The 20,445-nt window shown below is 41.2% G+C and overlaps 1 protein-coding gene across 2 annotated transcripts in view; it reads right to left on the reverse strand.

Moving 5' to 3' along the window:
- TENM2 (teneurin transmembrane protein 2) overlaps positions 1-20,445 on the reverse strand; it is a 1,590,996-nt gene that overhangs the window by 651,388 nt on the left and 919,163 nt on the right. The window contains exon 1 of one of the 2 annotated variants that reach the window (XM_040574032.1): positions 15,670-15,931. The exons of the other annotated variant lie outside the window; for it this stretch is intronic. The gene's annotated coding sequence lies outside the window, so the exon portion shown is untranslated. Of the gene's footprint in view, positions 1-15,669; positions 15,932-20,445 lie in introns of those variants that run through there. 2 annotated transcript variants of the gene reach the window in all.

Genomic DNA, 20,445 nt, shown 5'->3' on the forward strand with positions numbered 1-20,445 from the left:
TAGAGGGCTAGATCCCCAGCTGCAGCATGACAGCCGTTTCCCTTATGACAGGCATGTATTAGTAAGGCAGCAGAAACCAAAGTAATGCGAATCGTGCTGTCGCGCAGAACTAAACAAAGCAGTTCTGCACCACCGGTGTGGGGCTCATGCCGCACCAGCAGAAGGTACTACACAAGGACATTGTGCTATGCAGTTGGGCTTCTACATGCCTTGGTTGTTAGGAAGCAGTATGAACTAGATCTTAACAGACAAAAGCTCTGGAATCTTTTGCATCATAGTGAAGAAAAATCCCAAGATTAGGACCACCATTCAGAGCCACCAGTCCCATTCCCTCCACACTCTCACCTGCACTCCTGCCATTCTGCCTGGCCCCAAGAATTAAACACACCTTGCACCAGCTATGAATTCGTAACCTTCCGTGCAGCAGCTAGGCAATATACTAACTCCCTCTTTAACATCTTACCTCAGAAAGCTCCATGAGCATCACATAGAGTTATTAACACAACAGCTATTCCTTTCCAAACAAGATGCTAGATAACTTCAGTATTACCCACAACATAACCAAGGATTTAACAGTCATTGCCAAAAATAATCACTATGTTGAAGATATATGAGAAATCTCTTAGAATAGGTTTTGCCCAAAAAATATGTACTGTGAGAGTATAACAGAGAAGCAAATTAATAAGACAAATGTTTTAGAAAATGAGAAAGTAATAAAGCTTTAAGTGTCATTCTTTTCTCTGAAATAGTAAATTTAAGACCTGCAATCCCTATCATGTATGTATTTGCCTAGTTTTGTTACAGCAGTTAAATGCAGCCTAATGAGGTATACAGATTTTCTTCACAGCAGTTCTAACCTGCTTTACTTTTTTAAAAAATGAAATATTAAATAATATGCATTTGTAATAAAATCATGCATTTTACTGTACTTTGAACTGCATTGTGGTTTTTTTTTTTTAATTATTATTTTGGAAATAATACATAACCCCCTTCTCCAGTATGCTGAATGGAAGAGAATTTTTCAGATCAGTCATAGAAGCTTTTTAATATCTCATGAGGATTAGGATGTTAAAAATAAAAATAAAATAAAAAAATACTACCTGCATTTCTTTTCAATTTACAAACATAGATCCTAAAATGGCAAATAATGAAAAAGTTCAGATACAATATGAATTACTTAATTCAATAATAATTCTCTAAGTTAAATACCTCCTGTTAACAAAAATTTGTTTCAGACTTTATCCTAGATCTTCACGGAACAAGTAAATCACACATTTAACTCCCCATGCTTACTTTTTGAAGGAAACAGTATGTATACATGTATATCCTTCCAAAAGGTAAAGTAAGTTATCTCAAGACAGGAACAAAGTAACAGCCTATATGGTGTTGTGCTTTCTCCAAAATAGATTCTGAACAGCAAGGATTTCATGTGAGACTGTCTGCTGAGCCTTAACTTGAACTATTCATTTGTAGTCTTACCTTCACTTTAAATTACTGACACACAGGAATAGGCAGCTTCACTTTTTCTTTCAATACCCAACACTTCAGACTTTTTTTTTTTTTTAAAGTTTTATTCTGTGTTTACTTTCTATCACTCAAGGAAACCATCAGTTATCTAATGCTTAATAGAATAACGTTGCTGCTAGCATAACTAGGTCATAATAGGAATCAGTATGCTGTACAAAAAGTGTACTTTGCAGGTAGCTAATGGAAATTCACTTAAGTATACTACAGGAGTATCACTAGCTGAGGACAAATAGATGAATGATTCACAAATGCAAATGAGAAAAAAATAATCTACAAAAAGAAAACACATTTGGGTTTTAGCCACAATTTAGCAATTTGTTACAAGATGTTCCAAGACGAGACACATTCCTTCCATTGCCCTTGTAAAGGCGTGTGAACTGCGTAGCAGATAAGCCCCATCCGCTACCACAGATCAACGCCAAAGCTGCACCTCACAGAACATCCAATGCCCCAACAGCTAATGCTACTACAACACAAGCCAACTCCAAACTTACAAAATCAAACTTTTACACAAAAGTTAGGTATTTTTACATCACTAAGTTCTTGATTTAGTCATCTACAGTAAAGACAAAGTTGAAAATATAGACTAGGTCTAGAGTAATGTGTTCCCTCTGTAACATGCCACTGCGTTGTCTATGATGGCTATTGAACCACCAAGTACAAGTTAAACAGCAAAATGAGACTTCACACAGTCCTGCTTTACCTGTCAGGCTCAAGAACACCATCTCACCTACGATGTCTGAAAACTGAACTGGGCTTTGGCATTATACATCAAGCTAAACAGCATCAATTCTCTTCTGAAGGAGCCTAACAGACTAGGTCTGTTCTTCCAACAAATTCACTGAGATATGCCTAACGATCAGAGCTCTACCAGTGGTGGTGAAAGAGCCTGTTTAACAAAACCTGAATAAATACTGCCACATTTGACAGATTTTAAAGCTAACAATTCAGCAGCCATTTGCTATCTGACCTTCATTAGAATTTTTTTCGTTATCATGTTGCAAAATCTATTACATTACTGACTGAAACTATTAGTCACTAGGAAGCCACAACCATGTTCCCCAATCTGGGGAATCATCATTACCATTAATTTCAAAGGAGAGCATTAAAAGAGAAATATTGAACATTTTACCCACTAATTCCACTGCAAATTATATTATAAAAGCAGACAGGAAGGTTATGCCAACCTGGATGATCGGATTATTTTTTCTGAACCCTTTTGTTTTCTAGGGAAAGCCTGAATAGTACCTAGGGCATCGGGGGATACCTCGATGCAACTCGGAGCTCCCGGTGGCTGCAGAGGGCACCTGTTTCCACATGTAAAAATCTCGGTACTGATGCAGTACAGGGAAACAAGCGAGAGGCAGGGCATTCCCTCACAAGGCTATTACAGCTTAAATCTTTTATCTTACTCCATTTTGTATATGTTTTAGGGACTACCATGAAGACTTTGCTCCTACTCACATGATTTCTTTATGATCTAAAGCATGATCTACTTCTCTGTGCTTTTATTTCACATCAGGATCATTTACCAAATAAGAACGCTTTCATTTTCTTTACAAGGTATTTGATGTGGTCTCATTACCTATTCAGGTGATACTGCTATACCTAGGATACACGATGCCAGACCAATTGCCTGGAATATGCAAATAGTTATTAGTGCAAAATTTCAACTGCAGAGCTAGAAGGTTGCTACAGCACTTAGAGAACAGCTCAGCGAAATAGCTGTCTTATGATCTTAGCCTCGTTCCATACATTAAGGGGAAAACAGTTAATATCCTTAACAGGAAAAAATAGTTGAACTAAAAACAGAAAAGCCCCACCTTGTAATCACAAGGTGCTTATTGTATGCAAGTTCCAAAACCCTAAATCTGCATGCATGCACAACAACGTATCTGTATACACAAACTCCATCTCAAATAGCACATGAACTGCTAAAAAAGGTCTGGTTTTACCAGTCTTAGATCATCCAAGTTTTCAGTTGTCCTAACTCAACATAACAGGTCAGTAACTTCAAAAATACATTCAATTTCTATGATACGTAGTCAGAAAAAAAAAGAATCTGTGTGTGATACAACTCTGTTCAGATTCATTTATTTCCATTAGTAAGTGCTAGCCCAGTACTTTGTAGGACAGCCCAGCTAGGAGAGATGCCCATAATGTTTACTAGTTTGTCCACTAACTGTAAGTCAGTATCAATAGCAATTCTATCAGTGTAGACAGATGCTTGTCTAGTCTGCTCTGTAATAACAGTCACAGTGAGGATTTCACAGCCTCCTCAGATAAAATATTTCAGTCCTTGACTCCTGTTATAATTTGAAATAGATTTTTTCCCCCCTCTAATTTCTAACCTCAGTCTCACTTGGTGAAACTGATCCAAGCCCCAAGGAAGTCCTAAATGAGAGCAGGGTTGTGCAAAGCGCACATGAAGCTATGGCAACTGTGAAAAAGAACAACTAACCTTTCTGGGCTGGAATTCCTGTCTGGCAAAGAGAAAGCAGAAGGATGAGAAGTTCCAAGGAGGAAAAGCCCCTTGGAAAAGAACCTCAAACCTAAGACGAATAGAATTTAAAGCTTGTTGAAGAGCTAGCTAGCAACTGGGGAGCCCAGTTAATAGTTTGTATATGGCTACATTTTGCATACAGTTACCATGACTTTGCCTCTGTTTGTCATGGCACTATAAAGAGAAGACAACATTGTCCTGGAAGCAAGCTTTAACTGTAACACACACACACGAAAGATGGACGGTGAAGAAAAGGAACAAACAAACAAATACACACAAAACAAAACCCAAATTCTGCCTCCACTAACAGAGAAATAAGCTATTCTCTGCTAATAAAACTGTGCAAATTCATCTTGCAAGGTCTTGAATAACATACATAGACATAGAGAACTCCATCAATAAATCGCCAAAGAAAACTCCAAGATACAGAATACTCAGGTTTCCCAATGATACGCTTCCCATGGAGATACTGCATTCTGTGTACCATTTTCTTGAAACATGATTAATGGATTGAGTCATATGAGAACACTGAAATAGTCCTTGCCGGGTTTGTTTCAGACATAAGAGCAGCTCTTGGTATTCCAAAGCTTCAGCTTTAGCCAACACAGAACTTTAGAGGTGGTGAGGAAATGGAAACCAAGAAGACACGGAGCATGCCATCCAGATTTTAGTGCTCCTACCCATCTAGGAGAAGCAGACATGCTCCTGTGTTACACCACTGGTCACCCTGCAGTACATCTACCCTGCTCACTGCTTCTCAGAAGATTTCAATCTTGCAGGAGTTTAAAAAGAATTGTTGAACTGGGCACTCATTATTCTACTGAACCTGAGCCTGGGTAATTGAAAGAAGAATATGGTCCCATCGTGTGCTAAAAGGAATCGGTGGGCAGGTCACCTAGCTTCCACATAGTTCAAACATAATATAGCTATTTTAGTTATTTTAGAAGACTCTTGACCACAGTCAGAGTAATCACAAAGGGAAAAGATAGCTTCTATAATAAAGCTGTTTATCTGAAATTAAAAATTGGATTAATTTTTTCCCCTCCTACACTACTGGAACCTCATCCAACTTCTATCACCTTCCAAAACACTTTCTAATTGAAACATTTTCATTAAAAAAAAAAAAAAAACCACACATACACAACAAAAACGACAGCATAAGGTGCACAATTAGCAAACCCAAAGACAAGCATCTTTCCACAAAACTGATACATTTCAGGCAGTAAATTCAATTCCCAAACAAATATACAACAGCAGGTCAGGAAGGAAAGCACAGCTGTTAAACTGAGTGAGTGAAGACTAACCAGCAGACTTTTGTCCGCCGCTAAGAGGCAACAGACCTGGATCCTAATCTACAGAACTGTAACAGCCCTTTTTCTAAGTGGAGAATAAACCCATTTTTCAATGCATTAACTAATTCTGCATCTTTGCTTTCCTTGTTTTTTTTTTTTGTTTTTTTTTTTTTTTTTTAAAAGTGTGCTTTCTCTGTTACAGAAAGCTATTACAGTTTTACTGTGTGAGCAAACAGATATGTTAAATAACTGCTAAGTAGAGAAGATGAATAATAGCTATATGGACTTCCACAGTAATCAAAGTGGAAATAAACATTCATTTATAACATTCTGCTTTTACCTATAATCTACCGGTAATAGACTCAAACAAGATTCCATACACAATGAAAGACATGGCAGCAAGTATTCATACAACTTCTGACAACAAGATAATTAGTCGACAACAAACATTAAACTAGAGCTGCAAAACTTCCCATCAACGTCATTGCTGAGGAGAGCAGGGCAGGGAAGAAAGGTGGAGGGGAGAAACAAGAGTACCATCCAGCCAAGGAGATTCCTTTTAGGGTCACGGCGTAAACTTGATAAATTCACCAGCCAACACAGAAAACATTATTTTAAACAATACAGCGTTGCCTACCATGACTTCTAACATGGGCAGACCTGTTCTTAATAAATCCATGGATTTATAAATCAAAATGCTCATGGACTGAGTGAACCAAGTCACATCACCCTTGCTCAAGAGGCTTGCAATGCATCTGCGCCATCAGTAAGCTTACAGCAGGCAAGTGAGGTGAGAAGACCACAGCAAGGAAAAATCTTGATCCGCACTACTCTTACTGGGCCCAGGAAACAAACTGCAGCGGCCATACTTCTTCCCGCCTGCCATGCTTGCAAGTTGGATTTTTTGTTTGGTTTTTATTTTTCAAGCAAGACAAAACATAGAGTAACACACAGCTGCTCTTTTACTACCACAAAAGTCCATGGTTTTCCTTTCATTTGCACCGTCTGAATGGTATACAGCAATCTTAATCCAAGTAGTAAGTATTATTGCTTTAACCTCCGTCATTGCTCGTGCAACGTGCGCTGCCAGGCCCCATCTTTTTTTCCTGTTCTTTAAGCAAGAAAAGCACTTTGAAACAATGGAAACTTGCCTCCCTACCCACTTTAAAAAAAAAAAAAAAGTAGTTTGCATAAGCAAGGTTTGATCCAAAGTCACTGCAATCATTGAGACATCCATTAACTTCAGCTGCCACAAATTCCAGCTTATATATACGTGTTTGTTGCTGCTTATTTGGAAAACAAAACTTGTTAGCTATAAATGATAGTGGGCCATAATACTAGCACAGCAGAACCTAAGTACTAAACAGCACTTCATTAGCAAAATTAAAGTGACATCTAATCATCTTTTAAGTTTCCTTCTTTAAAAGAGATCAATTAATTTAAACTGCAAATGGATGACAGTGAGAAATCATGTTCTAGCAGAGCTTGCCTTAAGCAGGTGATCCTTCCTCGTACACAGGCATCTGAAGACCAACAGGACAGTAATGACTGTTTAAAGGATCAGACCATGAAATTCAGACCTAGCTATTCCAGGCTTTACCATCTTCCTATCTTTGCAAATTTAAAGAAACTCCTGCTCTACAATTCATAGGGATAAGTTGTTTTCTTGGAAATTGACTCAAGATTTTTAAAATACTAACCAGGTTTCAGCTTTACTGAGGCTAATCCAGTCTAAGTACGCATAGGATTTATAACACTTCCTCCTAGGGGTCAGGTAATTTTCAATATTCAGAAGCAGTCAGGTATCTAGGGCTTGATGGAAAACCTTTGGCAAACAAAGGTAGTACACAGCAGCAACCACGACAACTTTTGAAGAGTTCTAAACCCCACACCTCATATCACTTCTCTTCCATAGAAAAAAAGGGAATTAATAAGTATTGTGGTTGCCTCCTTCGCATGGCACCAGAGGGAAGAAGGGAATCACCATCTACACTGGAAGTATCAACAGCATCTGAGTTCTGACCTCCCCCAAGAAGACTGCTGAGGTGATGAGGATGTTCTCCCTACCCCTTGTGCAAAGAGGAAGGGCCATTCAGAAGCTGGCCTTAAACCAACTGGGGTACATTTATAAATTTTCACCTTGTAACATAAGCTAACATCAAGATCTCCAGAACTGGCAGTGTATAAACACCCCAGTACTTACCCAGCCAATGAAAGTGATGGGTAGAGAACAAGCATGAGGAAATGCTTAAACTACTCTGTAAAAGAGCGATCTATTAACAGTTTGTATTTCAGCCCTTTTGAGAAACACAGGGGGAAGTGATTACTGCTCCTTTAAAGGAACAATGCAGGAAAAAGAAAGACAATATAAGCCTGGAGGTAGCTGACAGAGAATGCCAGCTGAACTAGAGGAACCTATGGAGGCCCCTAGGACTGCTGGAAAGATGGAAGAAGAGTTCCCGCTAGATAATTAGAGCTTCAACTGAAGAATAAATACTCCACAGACAATCCACGGGTTCTTCTCACCTCTCACCACTTCTCTCCAGCAGTGACAGCTGCTTGTGAAAGTGAAAGGGAAGGGCTCTCTAATTCAACTCATTAGCTGGTAATCCTCACTGGTGGTGCAACAAGGAGCACAGTACCAGGAGGAGCTGCCAGCGCCTCTGCCACCCCAGGGGCTCACCTTCAGAACAGAAATGGAGCCAAATGGCCCCGAATACCAGTTTGAAAGAGAAAATACACATCCCACAGCAGCTGAGGTAATATTCAGGTCACTTTTTTATGCACTTGTCTCCTCCTCCCTCTTCGTCACACCCCAAAGGGGAAGAGATGGCTGTTGCGTAGCCAGGCTCCTGCTGCAGGAGGTGGCACCTTTCTCCAAAATGATCCCAGAAGCAGGAGGAAGAGAATGCTGGCACTCATCTACTGAGAATTCACTACCGCAGCTTTTTTTCATGACAGTAAGCTCAGTTACAACAGAAAGCATGCTGGTTATCAATGTCATGATCTGAAAGAGACTATTTCTCTCCTTCACCCGTCTAAGATGAAACAAAGTACCATGAAGAGATTTCTACCTTCCAGTGGGCCTATTTTAGAAGGAATACTGAAATAATTGTGACTTTGATTCCCTAAAAAAATACTTCAGTGAGTTCTGCTGCACAGTGAGCCACTTAAGCATGGTCCTGAACATTTATGCAGTTTTCTGCAAAGGTATGTTCTGTGCAGTTTCACTAACATCATTTCTCAGCCCCAAGCAGGTTCCACAGAAGAGATGACAACGTTGTGGTCATCCCTTACAGTCTGCATCCCTTAGCAAGTAGGAAAGCTGAAAGAAAGGCAACCATACAGCTTATTCTATATTCTGCAGAAGGGGCCACTGGTGTCAGCTAAGATTTGCGCTGGAATATTATGTATTTGGGTAGCGGTTAACAGAGCTGTGACCTCCAAACTCAGCACTGCACTGGAGACTCTCAGGCTGCTCTGTGCCCACAACAAGGAGCTGAAGGGAAAGGAAGGAGAAGACTTAGGTTAGTCTGCGCTGGGAGACCACTAAAGCCAGCTTGCTCCCAGCAAAAAAAGATTTAGTTCCTGTTGTGACCTATCTTATACACAAATCTTAGTTACTTTGATGCTTTTTAGATTACTAATAATCTACCTTACTGTCTACTTCTCATACATATTGTTTGGAAAGACTAAACCACTAAACATACACCATTTATGTCAGGTGCCTTATCTAAAATTCCTAGATTCAGATTTCTTTTTCCCAAGGATTTTCAACAGACACAGATGCATGATCAAGTCCAGCGGGACACTAAGAACCAATCATAAAGGCAGAAGGCCTACAGGAAATTTTGAGCATCTTATGTGTACCCACTCATCTCTACACAGTCAACTTTCTTCAAAAATCTGGTCTCTACTGCTTCGTTTCCCACTTCCCTGAACAGCTTGCCAGTGTTCCTTAGCTGATATTTAGGCCACGCTACCCTAACAGAAGTAACTGATCAAACCCGTGCACCACACACATCATGTGTATCCTAACTGCTGGCAGACGTTCACGTGTCACATGAATGCTAACTAATTCATATTTTAGGTAGCTGTACATGTATAATACAAAAACCCAGACAAATCAAACTGTTCCGGGATTATTAAAATTAGAGATCCACTTTCATGGTACCGGTGTGTTTACTTACAGGAATACTTACAACTATCATGTTTCAACTCACTCAAATATTTAGACAAATCTTGGTTTATATAAGAAATTTCCCCTTGATTGGGAGCAATCTGCCCAAACCATTATTTTTCCTGTGTGATGCAGTAACAATGCTTTTGATTTTGGTGCCCAGTCAGCTACATTGAAGTGGAAGAGAAAATGATTTCCCCATCCCTGTATGGACTTACATTTTTTTTCAGGTTTTCATGCAACACTGGTATACCATCTCTCTACCATAAAAAACACTGCCAATTATAAAAACATTTTCTGTGTCAAAACTATGTGGAAAAAAAGTTACAAAAAATGCCTAGAAAAGAAAACACCCCCGAAGAGAAAATTGTGCATTACTAACCATACTCTTGCCAACTCCAGATGGGCAATGATTTTCTGGATGGCCCTAAGCAAAAAAAAACAAAACCATATGCACCAAGAACCTGCATACACATACACTTAAACCTGCCCTCTGTGTAAATATGAACTAACATGAGAAATTATTTTCTCTAAAAGCCTAATTATTCAGTAATGGTGCTCACCAAGGGAGGTATCTACAGATGACAGCAGGACTAGGCAAACACCATGCACTGATGGACACCTTTAATGAAATTTGGTTTGGATTTTTTTTAATGTTCAGTATACTTACATTAAACTGCATAGCGCTTGTTATAATTTGGTTCAAAAATTAATTTAACGTAGCAAGCATGAAATGCTTAATATTCCTTTCTAGAAAGTACACAGTTTATTTACCATAATGCATTTAATATTTATGAATGCTACTTTATTGCAATTGCTGCAAAGCCAATGCTTCATTTTTCCCCCGGAATCTGATTCCAATATAGTATTTCCTAGTACATTGGCAAGGTACATGCAGCAAGTAAAGCGAGCTTTATTTTCAAGATAAAGAATCTTTTCTCTAGTGTCACTGTTATATTTCATCATTAAGTATTCTGCCTTTCTAAATACCTGATATTTTTTTTGCTTGAAAAAGGTATTTACTACCTTTTTAGCATGTCATACAATGTTGGAGCACACAATTGTGACAACTCTTATTTCAGAGTAGATAGCTGTATTTTAAATAGAGATTAGAAAAGCCACTAGACAATCTATACTTGCAAAATGATTTGGAAAAATCTGTTACTTATATTTAATAGAATACGTTACGTTTTACTATTTTTACGTGTGTTTACACATAAACCCTATCCTACTATGGAACGATGACTTCAGAACAGAATTCGTGTAGTTTCCATGCATTTATGCATGCCTTTTTAAACTTCAAATTTCCATGATACAGTTTGCATGTAGTACAGTACAGACCGTTCAAAACCACAATTCAAACAGCACCAACACTCTTTACTTCAGCTTAGGAAAAATGACTTTCCTAAGCATTTTTCCCAATAAGTAAATAGATAGAGATTCTTACAGAGCTAACCATGGAAGCACATACATGGAGACGGCTGTTTGCCCTGCTACCCATGAGCAGCGATGTCCAGCACGGCTCGTGGTCTCCAGGTGCTGTGCTACATCCTGGCAGGCCTCACCTCATACCTGCACTAGAAGCTTCTCTGGGTCTTGCAGGCTCTGATTCAAAAACAAACACTAGCTGATGTCCCTGGGACCACGGAAGCCTCGCATGAACACAGGTAAGCAGGAGAGGACGGTTCTGTACCTATCCCCTGCATGCATACCACTTCCTCCAAGAAGCAGCACACCAGCAGAAGCCCGGGCACCACTCCTCATGTGTGCGGCTGCGATACCCGGGTGGTCGGCTGCGGGTACAGCACTAGCTTTCAACTGCTGCCTCTCACCTACTTCATGTAGGACCATCCACGAGGATTTTACATACAGGTGGTGTTTCCTTACTTTTAAGAAATCTTTCACTGATATGTTCGTTAACTATTCTGATAGGCTAGCATATGCCTGCAAATGATCCCTCGTGCTTTCCTTGCCTGTGTCATCTGAAAAACAACAGATAAATCTGGAGACTTCAGACGAGTTGAAAGCACTGAAAGGGAGCTACAATATACCTGAAGCTCATACGAAAATCCTCCAAGAGGAACTGCTGGTGCATTCTAAACAATTTTAATACACATTTGTAAATCTAAAGGGTTACAGTTTCTGTTTTGGTTAACTGTACACATTTATATACCAAAGAAGTCCCTGAAGAACAAAACTGGAATGAAGAATATTATCCAGAAACAAAAAGGGTGATACCTTGTTCTTAGTTTCCCCATACCACCTTTCCGGCATTCAAAGATTAAAATGAGACGACAAAGACGCAAACACAACACAAACTGAAGAACTCACCCCAAAGCCAAAATCCCCTGCCTCATTGCAACTTTGCTTTCCGTTAATCAGACAAAAAAATACACATTCTACAAAGCCTGCTTCTGACTTAAAGACATGTGACTTAAGATCAGTTTTTTCCTAAACTATTACCCCAGAACGTGTCTGAATACTGCCACTGGCGTAAGGCAGTGGGCGCATCCTGTATCTACTCGCAACCTGCTCAGCTAACCCTAAATTTATAATCCAATGTTGCACAGCTTGTTGCTAAAAGCTTATAATTACATCCCTATATGGAAGCCTACTAGGTTATTAATGCTCCTCAGTAAACATCAAAGGAGACAATTTATTACTATTTGGCACTGAATGTCAATCAATTCAACCAAAAAGAACCTATTTTAAACGATAATAATAAAAATGTAGTAATATCTAAGCTTAATATGCTTCCTGCTTATCCGTAAAGTCTATTTGATAGTATGGAGTTAGTCAGCTAGGTGGATTTAAAACAATGTATTTGGAAGTTGAACAGCATTATGAGATCCCAGTGCAGACCAATAATTGTGAAGCAAAATTCAGCTAACAGAGGATGCCCCAGTGCGTCTTCTAAGTCCGTATGTGGATTAGGTGAGACTTTATAGCAAAAAACATTTTACTTTAGAACACCTTGCTGTAGCAGCTCAGCTAAATGAAACCTGTGACTCTGAATAAGGATCAGAACACGGGGTTCTCTAAGGCTACGGGAACAACCAGGACACAAATTTGGTCCGTTCTGTGGCTGGAGCAGTCAGACACAGGCAGAGTCATTTCATACCCTACCTCCTACATAAAGTACAAGCACAGGGTACATGGGCTGTTTTGTGCGGTAAGAAATGAGCGAGATGAGTCACTTGCTACCAGCTGGTGAGAAGTCTCTGGATGTGACACTGTGGGTCATAAGGTATGGACCAGTCCTGCATATGTTTAGTATCAGCCAAACTACCTTTTCTATTGTAGCACTACAAGCACAATATGAAACCATTCTTCCTGATAAAGACCCTGTGAAATTGTAAGTAAAATATAGTAAAAAAGCCTAGGGAAAAAAAATGCCACTTTCATCACATACTGACCTTCTGAAAACACAAGTCAGGACTAAAATATCTCTGATCAGTTTAGTAGAAATTGATTTAATTTATATTCTAAGGATGTCTTTACTTCTATGCACGCTATGGGTTAAAAAAGAAAAAGCAAAAACCAGACTTTTAAAAAGTACCTATTTATATAATAATTTTCTTTTATTGAAACTACCATTCCAATAAATGTTTGGTCTTATCTTTAAGCACGGACTTTAGTGGTGCTGCTCCTATGTGTGCCTTCTGCCAAAAACATTAAGGATTGAGGGATTAAATTCACAGTAAACAGCAAACAAACACAAAACAGCTTTTCAAACATCGGTATATTGACTTGAGTGGTCTAACAGTGGCTTGAGCTTTGTCTCCATTTAATATGACCTTCGGTTTAGTTTGACCTCTCAGGCAAGAAAGTCTAGACATTGACCTTGATTGAACTGAATGAACATTTTCCCTTTTCTATGCCGTTCTAAGTAATTTTAGGCACAAGATCATTGATCCAGCTTACACCATTACTTACTCTAACAGTAATATTCTGCACAAGAAATATTCTTTACTGCAGAAACCAAAATGACAGTATTCGACGGGAATATGCCAGAGCCATGACCATAATATATCACAAGATGATATATGTTGTTGTTTTTCCCAGAAATAAAAATGTTCTTTAAAAAGGCACAGAAACTTGACTATAAGCCCCCTCAAATCAATGTTCCTACCACTATTAATCTGTGTGACCTAACAAGAGCAAGTACCTCCTCTGTTTTCTCAAGCAGCTCTTTGACTTTCAGTGCAAAATATTGAAAATACAGTTCAACCTAATTAAAGGAAAAACATCACTAGTGATGTTCATGTGTTAATTTTTCCCAAGCTACATAAACAGTTGAAATCTTAGTGACACAGAAGCATGATAATTTTACTTTCATTATCCACATTAGAAATAGGCACCCAGAGAATTTAAAGATTATTGCTTTCATATGAGCAGTATTAAGTAAGAAATGTTTTAAAATAAGCAGAATAAAAATTCAAACAGATGATCCAGATTAAAACTTCTTTTATTATTATTATTATTTGAATAATATGCTGAACATGTGATAACATTTGAAAAAAATACTGCCGTGAGTTCTTGGATGATGTTGCCAGGACAGTAAGAAGCCACAGCTAAAAAAGTTTTTCTCTCAAACTGATTTAAAGCCCAGAACTCCCAGCCGGCTTCCTGCATACACAACCACGTAAATCCGCGCAAGATACGAATACTTCTCATTTATTACTCAGAGGCCAGAAAGCTCAACATAAGGGCCAAGCTAAATTCATCTTTAACCTGGTTAGTGATTTGCCAATACACAGGAAAATAATGCCCAAATGCATTGTTTGCATGCATTTTAAACCTTGCCAATGCAAGAAATACCATCTACCTTCAGACCGTCAGCCCCTTGTAAAAAATCCACTTTCCCTGTCCCTTTACATAAGCCCCTTTGCAAAACACCTGCCATCATAAGATGCAGCAGAGATTCATCCTCCTGTCACATCGGGATAAACTGAATTCTAATACAAACATCTTGAAGAGAGAATCACCTCTGCCTGCATTCTTCTGAAGTTTGAAGGAAAACTTTCAGACCGCACAACCAAGGTGAACTATAATGCTTGCACGCAGTAACCTCATTAACAGGTGCTACCACTTCTTCGCCAACTCTGCCCGTAACATGCAAGGACTGCGCTTCGGAGCCACACGAGATGCCAGACAGCATGCCATGAAATGCTCTAGGAGCCTGTTAGATAACTACACATGCTTATTGACAGCTGGTATTCCGTACTGGTTCAGGTAAGCCTTATTTCCTGAGATTGCTGCATTACTGCTACTTCTAGGCTTCACTTCTTGAAAACGCACACGTTTTGAATTTCCTGGATCTCACACACTATTCCTCCTACACAACTAAACCTGCGATCACCACAAATCCTTTAATTCCAAGCTCCCGCACTTCAGTTCCTCTACTATACCTGCGTGCTCCGCGTTAGCGAGGTTTGGTCCATCTCCACAAGGACAAAGCAAACATCTCACCCCCAGACACACACACACGCCCGGGCTGCAGGCAGGCAGACAATGCCCGGCTCAGCGCCCCGAGCAGGACGGCTCGCTCAGCTCGCTCAGCGCGGCGCGGGCAGCACGGCGGCAAGGCGAAGCCGCCCGCAGCGGACAGAAGCGCGTTTACACGGGGCCATCCTAACAACAAGTGCTGCGGGGAGGGACGGGGACAGGGAGGGAGCCGCGGCGAGCAGCGGAGTTGGGAGCTCCGCCGGCATCCACGCAGGTGCCTCGCTGGGGTCTCCCCGGGGTGCGGGGTCGGTGCCGGGCTCGGCCCCTCGGCAGGCGGCTGCCTGCCGCCGTCCTTCGCTGCCAGCCCGCGGCACTGATGCAAAGCAGCGGTTTGGGTGTTTTTTTTTTTTTTTTTTTTTTTTTAAATTCCCTTTCGGAATACAAACGCACGGCGGCTGGAGCAGCGCTGGGGGTTGAGGCAGAGCCGTGCGTGCTCCCAGCACGGGTGGAAAGGGAGGAAATAACGGGGGGGGACAGCGCCAGGAGGAGGCGAGCCCGGCTGCCGGGAGCACCGCGGAGCGGGGTGAGCGCTCGGCGGCGGCCCAGGAAGGCGAGGAAGGGGCCGGGAGCAGCGGCAGCAGCAGCCCCGGGTGCCCCCGGGCAGCGCCGCGGGGTGGGAGCGGGGGAGAGCGAACGAGAAGCGGGGAACGGAGCATTACCGGCGGCAGGAGGAGCAGCCCGAGAGCCTCGCAGCGTCGCTGGGAGAGAACTTCGCGCCGGTGCGGCGGATTCCTTCACTGTCGAGGGACACCCCCCTCCTGCTCTGCCTTCCCTTCCCTCCTTCCCTCCCCTCCCGTCCCGTCCCTCCCCCGAGGAGCGGCGCAGCGGCAGGCAGCCCCAGCCGCCGCCCCCCGGCTCCGCGCGGAGGAGCCGCGGCGGAGGGCGGGAGGGCGGCTCCCGTCAGCCCGTCCGTCCGCCCGCCAGCCGCCCCTCTCAGCTCCCCTCAGCCGCCGCCGGCCGCGCTGTGCCCGCAGCCCCGCCGGCCGCACGCGCCGCGGCCGCCAGCCAATCCCCACGCCCGGCGCCCGCAGCGCCCCCCGGCCGGGCGGTTGCGGCCGTTGGGCTGAGGGGGGGCGCCCCCCGCTTCTCGCCGCGGCCCTGAGGGGAAGGCGGCGGTGTGCGGCGGGTGGGGGGCGAGGCCTGGCCGCGGGCAGGGCCCGCCGGGCTTCGTGCTGCGGTGCGTGGTTGGTGCCCGCACACCAGGTCCGTCCTTGTCCACCGCGGACCCGAAATGAATTGTTAAAAACTCATCGCGCGAATAAAAAGCTGTCACAAAAATCGCCTCCCTCTTTTCTGCCCCGAGTTAGAGGCGTTTGGGCAAACTGTTGGGCAGTTATTGAGTGAGGAAAGGGTTCTGTCATCACCTTCCCCTCGATGAAGAAGCCACAGCTTACCCCCCACCTCGGTTCCTCACACAACACCCATCCTGTGCAGCGATACCTCAATACCACACAACAGTTTATCACTTCTGTAATGCACAGTTCAGAGTTGGCTGATACATAGTCTTAAATTTTCCCCTCCCCTTGTGCTACAGATCAGTGAAAGCACTAATGGCACCAAAAAAGGAGCACCAAAGCAATGCCGATCACAAGACTAGAGAATGGCAAACGGCTAGGCACAAACTGATGTCAACTATAAAACTTACTGGCAAGGCCAGGAGGAAAGTAGCAACTTAAGTCCATCATGATACACAAAAACTTCAGTAAAAGGAACCCTAGAGATGGGTAATGCACAGCAGCAGGGCCTTCTCTATCTGCTGGCAAACCGTAACAATCTTCATATCTATATTCCATAAAACAGAAAACCTGCGTTGAGAAATGAAGTAAACGAGACCACATTGGATTACCTGTAGCTGGGAAAAGCATACTGTAAATGTCTGATTAGAAAGAAACTACAGCAGACTTAATTTTCTGACTGCAGCTATAGTTTTGTAATTGTCAACAAAGAGCAGGAGTTTTAAGGGGCAATCCAGAAATCAGCAGGGAAGTATCTCTCAGCTTTTCAAGGTTAATTGAGAAGAGGGGATAGCGGAGCATACTAGTAGAGCTTGGTAAATTGCATGCAATTCTGTAGCTTGAGGACTGCATCACAGGGGTGAAGAACATCCACGTAGCCACAACTTCTCCCTGGTCTCATCTTTTTCTACAGCATTTCACAGATTTCAAGATTTGTCCTTGTCTGAAATGCTGCAGACTACATTTTAACGTAATATGCACGATGATGTGTTGATTCTGCAGAGAGACTTTCACATAGAAATACTGTGATAGTCATTTTCCTGGAAATAATCTCTCTGCCTGAAAATAAACTAGACTGCAAAAATGAATGTTAGAGATGTATTAAAAAGATGGTTGCCATTAAGTAATGAGTTGTCCCTGTCAGGATGAAAAACTGAGAATTACGCTCAGATGGGAAACAAATCTTGTCAAACTACATTTTGATGCAACGCAGGTTCCAGTGAAAAAGAGGTAATGGAATGTCTGTAACAGCAGCCCATAAAGCATGTGCCTTGATCCTTATGATGATTAAACAGAAATTAGTAAAAAGCCAAGTACACTTAGCCCATGCAATCTAAAGATATTTGTAAATCTTCCTCTTGTAGGAGGAGTGTTTCTAGTAGCGATACAGAGAATGTTTCAAAGCTACTTGATGTCTTTATCAGCGATTTGAGAGAGAACAAATGGCTGATTAAACACCATGCAACAAAGATTTGTTGATGGTCAATTATGATGGATATAGGTTAATGGCATAGACCAATCTAGACACCTTGGTAAGGTGGCCTCATTTGTTCAACAGAAATGTTGAAGTCAAGGTCAGGTATCTAGTAAAAAAGAATGAGGGTTACATTTCAAGTTGGGTGATTGTTTCCTGGAAGACGGTTTACAGAAAACAGCATTAGTTTGTCCTGATGAATAACTGAATACATGCTCTCACTGTTACACTTTTGTAAAAATGACAGCTGTGAGTGAAAGGGTAGCTGAGAGAGTATCAAAGCAAAACTAAACAAAAAATTACACATCTAGGCATTATTAGAAAGACCAGTGCAGGAATACTGGCTTCAGGTCCACAGTTAGGATAAATGATATCTATGTAAAAATGGTAATTTCTGAGAGAAAACGCATGGCTGTTGGAAGGATAACCATGTCTTCTCCCAAAAGTGAGAGTCTTAACTAGAAAACAAGGAAGCCATTCTCTATCTTACTTTTGTTTTCTACTCAAATTAATCTTGGAATCTTTTAGATGTGATGACACAGCTTCAACAGAAGAGAACTTTCCTCCCATCCCTTTAATTTAGTGGTAAGGGTACTCTCCTGGGAATGAGAGACATGAGACTGAATATGCATAAGGCTGAGGAGAATAAACCAAATACCTCATTTATTGGGTTAGAACTCTAGATTAGTACATAAATGGTGACCACAGGCTATTCCTCCTCTAGCATGTTTTAAATCTTTTACCATTGTTTAGTTCTTTAGAGGAAATAATGTAAGCGCCTACCTTCAAGGACAAATTCCAAGTAGTGAATCCTGATAACATATTTTTTCAGACGCTAGCAAAGTGCCCAAGGAATGGGACTGCAGACCTGCCCTGTTTCCTGTTGGCTATATATTTAGTTACTGCTCCATGCATGAGATGCTTAAAAGGTGGGGCTGTGATGCACCGCCTAGAACACGCACGCTTTCTTAGATTCAGCCCTAGCATCTCCGGAGTCTCTCTAAGTATCACCTTGTCACTTACAGAGCCTGCTGACATGAGAACATCTCATCCACCTTCTGAAAGGCTGTGGTTCTCTTCCTCACACTTCTTTGAAAAATTGCCCTTCAGTGTGACTTGAAAGGAAAGGAAAAAGGAGAAAACAAAAAAAGATTTGCAGTTTACCAGAGATAAATCCTGGATGCTTGTCCCCTTGCCTTTTAAGCATGTGCTTGAAGTTGCTAACCTGGAACTGCTGATTTTTCCACGTGTCCTTAAATATCACTATTCCTCTAGTAGTATGTAACTGTTCCACCAGACACAGTGCTATAACTTGATGAAAACAAGCATAATTAAAGAGAGTTTCTGGAAGCTGACACTATATAAATGTAGTGTACAATGAAAGTGAAATTTTAATACTGCAGCTAATCAATGACTGGAACATTTTGCCTATGGAATGTGAATTCTGGGTTGCTTGAGTCTTTACATAGAACTGAAACATTTTTCTGAAAGATGTGCTTCATCTCAAATGTAAGTTATGGGATTGATGGAGTGGTTATTTGGGTCAAGTTCGGGTGAAGTTCACTGACTGACATTACAGAGGAGGTCAAACCAGACGATAAGCATATTTTTTTCCAACCCTATAAGCTATGAATTGTGATATGCAATGACCCACCATAGTAATGTAGGACTCAACTCTTCAGAATAAAGAGAGGGCCTATCTTACTGAACAATGCCTCTCAAATACTTTAACACATTGTAAAGAGGATTATTTTAATTAATTGGTACAATTTTCCATGTTTATTACATATACTGGAATATCATTGGTTGCACCTGATTTAGATGTCCCATTTTCATTCTTAATCCTATGCATAGTAAGAAATACATCCTCCAAACAGTAGTGTGGACTATAGGAAAAAAAATGGAAAAAAAAAAAAAAAAAAGAAATACACCTGGGAGTATCTGTTCCAAGGAAGTAACCACATAGCGGTACCATAGTATTGCATCTGAGTATCACGCAGTGAGCTACCAACAGAGGAGGAGGGAAAAGATACAGAATTTTAACACACTGGAATTACCATTTTCAGTAATACAATAAATGTGATGCATGTTTGACATTAAAATAAGAGAGTTTTTGCCACCTTTTAAATATTGCCAGAAACTGTCCATAATTTGTCAAACAATAGAAGAAAAATTGTTGAAACTGTATTAGTATTTTGAGGTAGTTTCCAGTCCCTTTAGCCTTTTTTTTTTTTTTTTTTTTTTTTTAAAATTCCCCTTCCACAGGCAGCCCATCTACCTCGTAAGAATTATAGCCTGTCTTCTAAATGGCTCAAATGGAAGTACCAAGCAGGTAGAAAGCTGCTTGCTATATGCTTGAACGGCTCTGAACAATTCAAAGCCATCAACAAGTTTGCAGTTCTGGAAGAAGGAGAAGAGGAGAAAAAATGGAAAGTCTTTGTAAGCAATACCTGCTCAGTGGAAAGTAAAGAAAATGTGCAGACTTTCATAGGTGCAGAAGACTGTTGTACTAAGAGATGGATCATTTTTCATGAGAAAAAGTGCTATCTGCAAATGAGCACGTTTGGTGTACACAGCCATCCCTAATGAGACCCCCCATGCAAAACCCAGTAAAATACCATCTCTCTGTCATGGCGTATGTCTGTAGTGTGTTCTACATACAAAGCTTCTGACTTCCATACCTAAAACCCTTTTCTCATGTGGTAGCTTTTGCTGAGCACAATTAT

This window comes from Cygnus olor, chromosome 14, assembly GCF_009769625.2.
Source record: "Cygnus olor isolate bCygOlo1 chromosome 14, bCygOlo1.pri.v2, whole genome shotgun sequence".
Lineage (NCBI taxonomy): Eukaryota > Metazoa > Chordata > Aves > Anseriformes > Anatidae > Cygnus > Cygnus olor.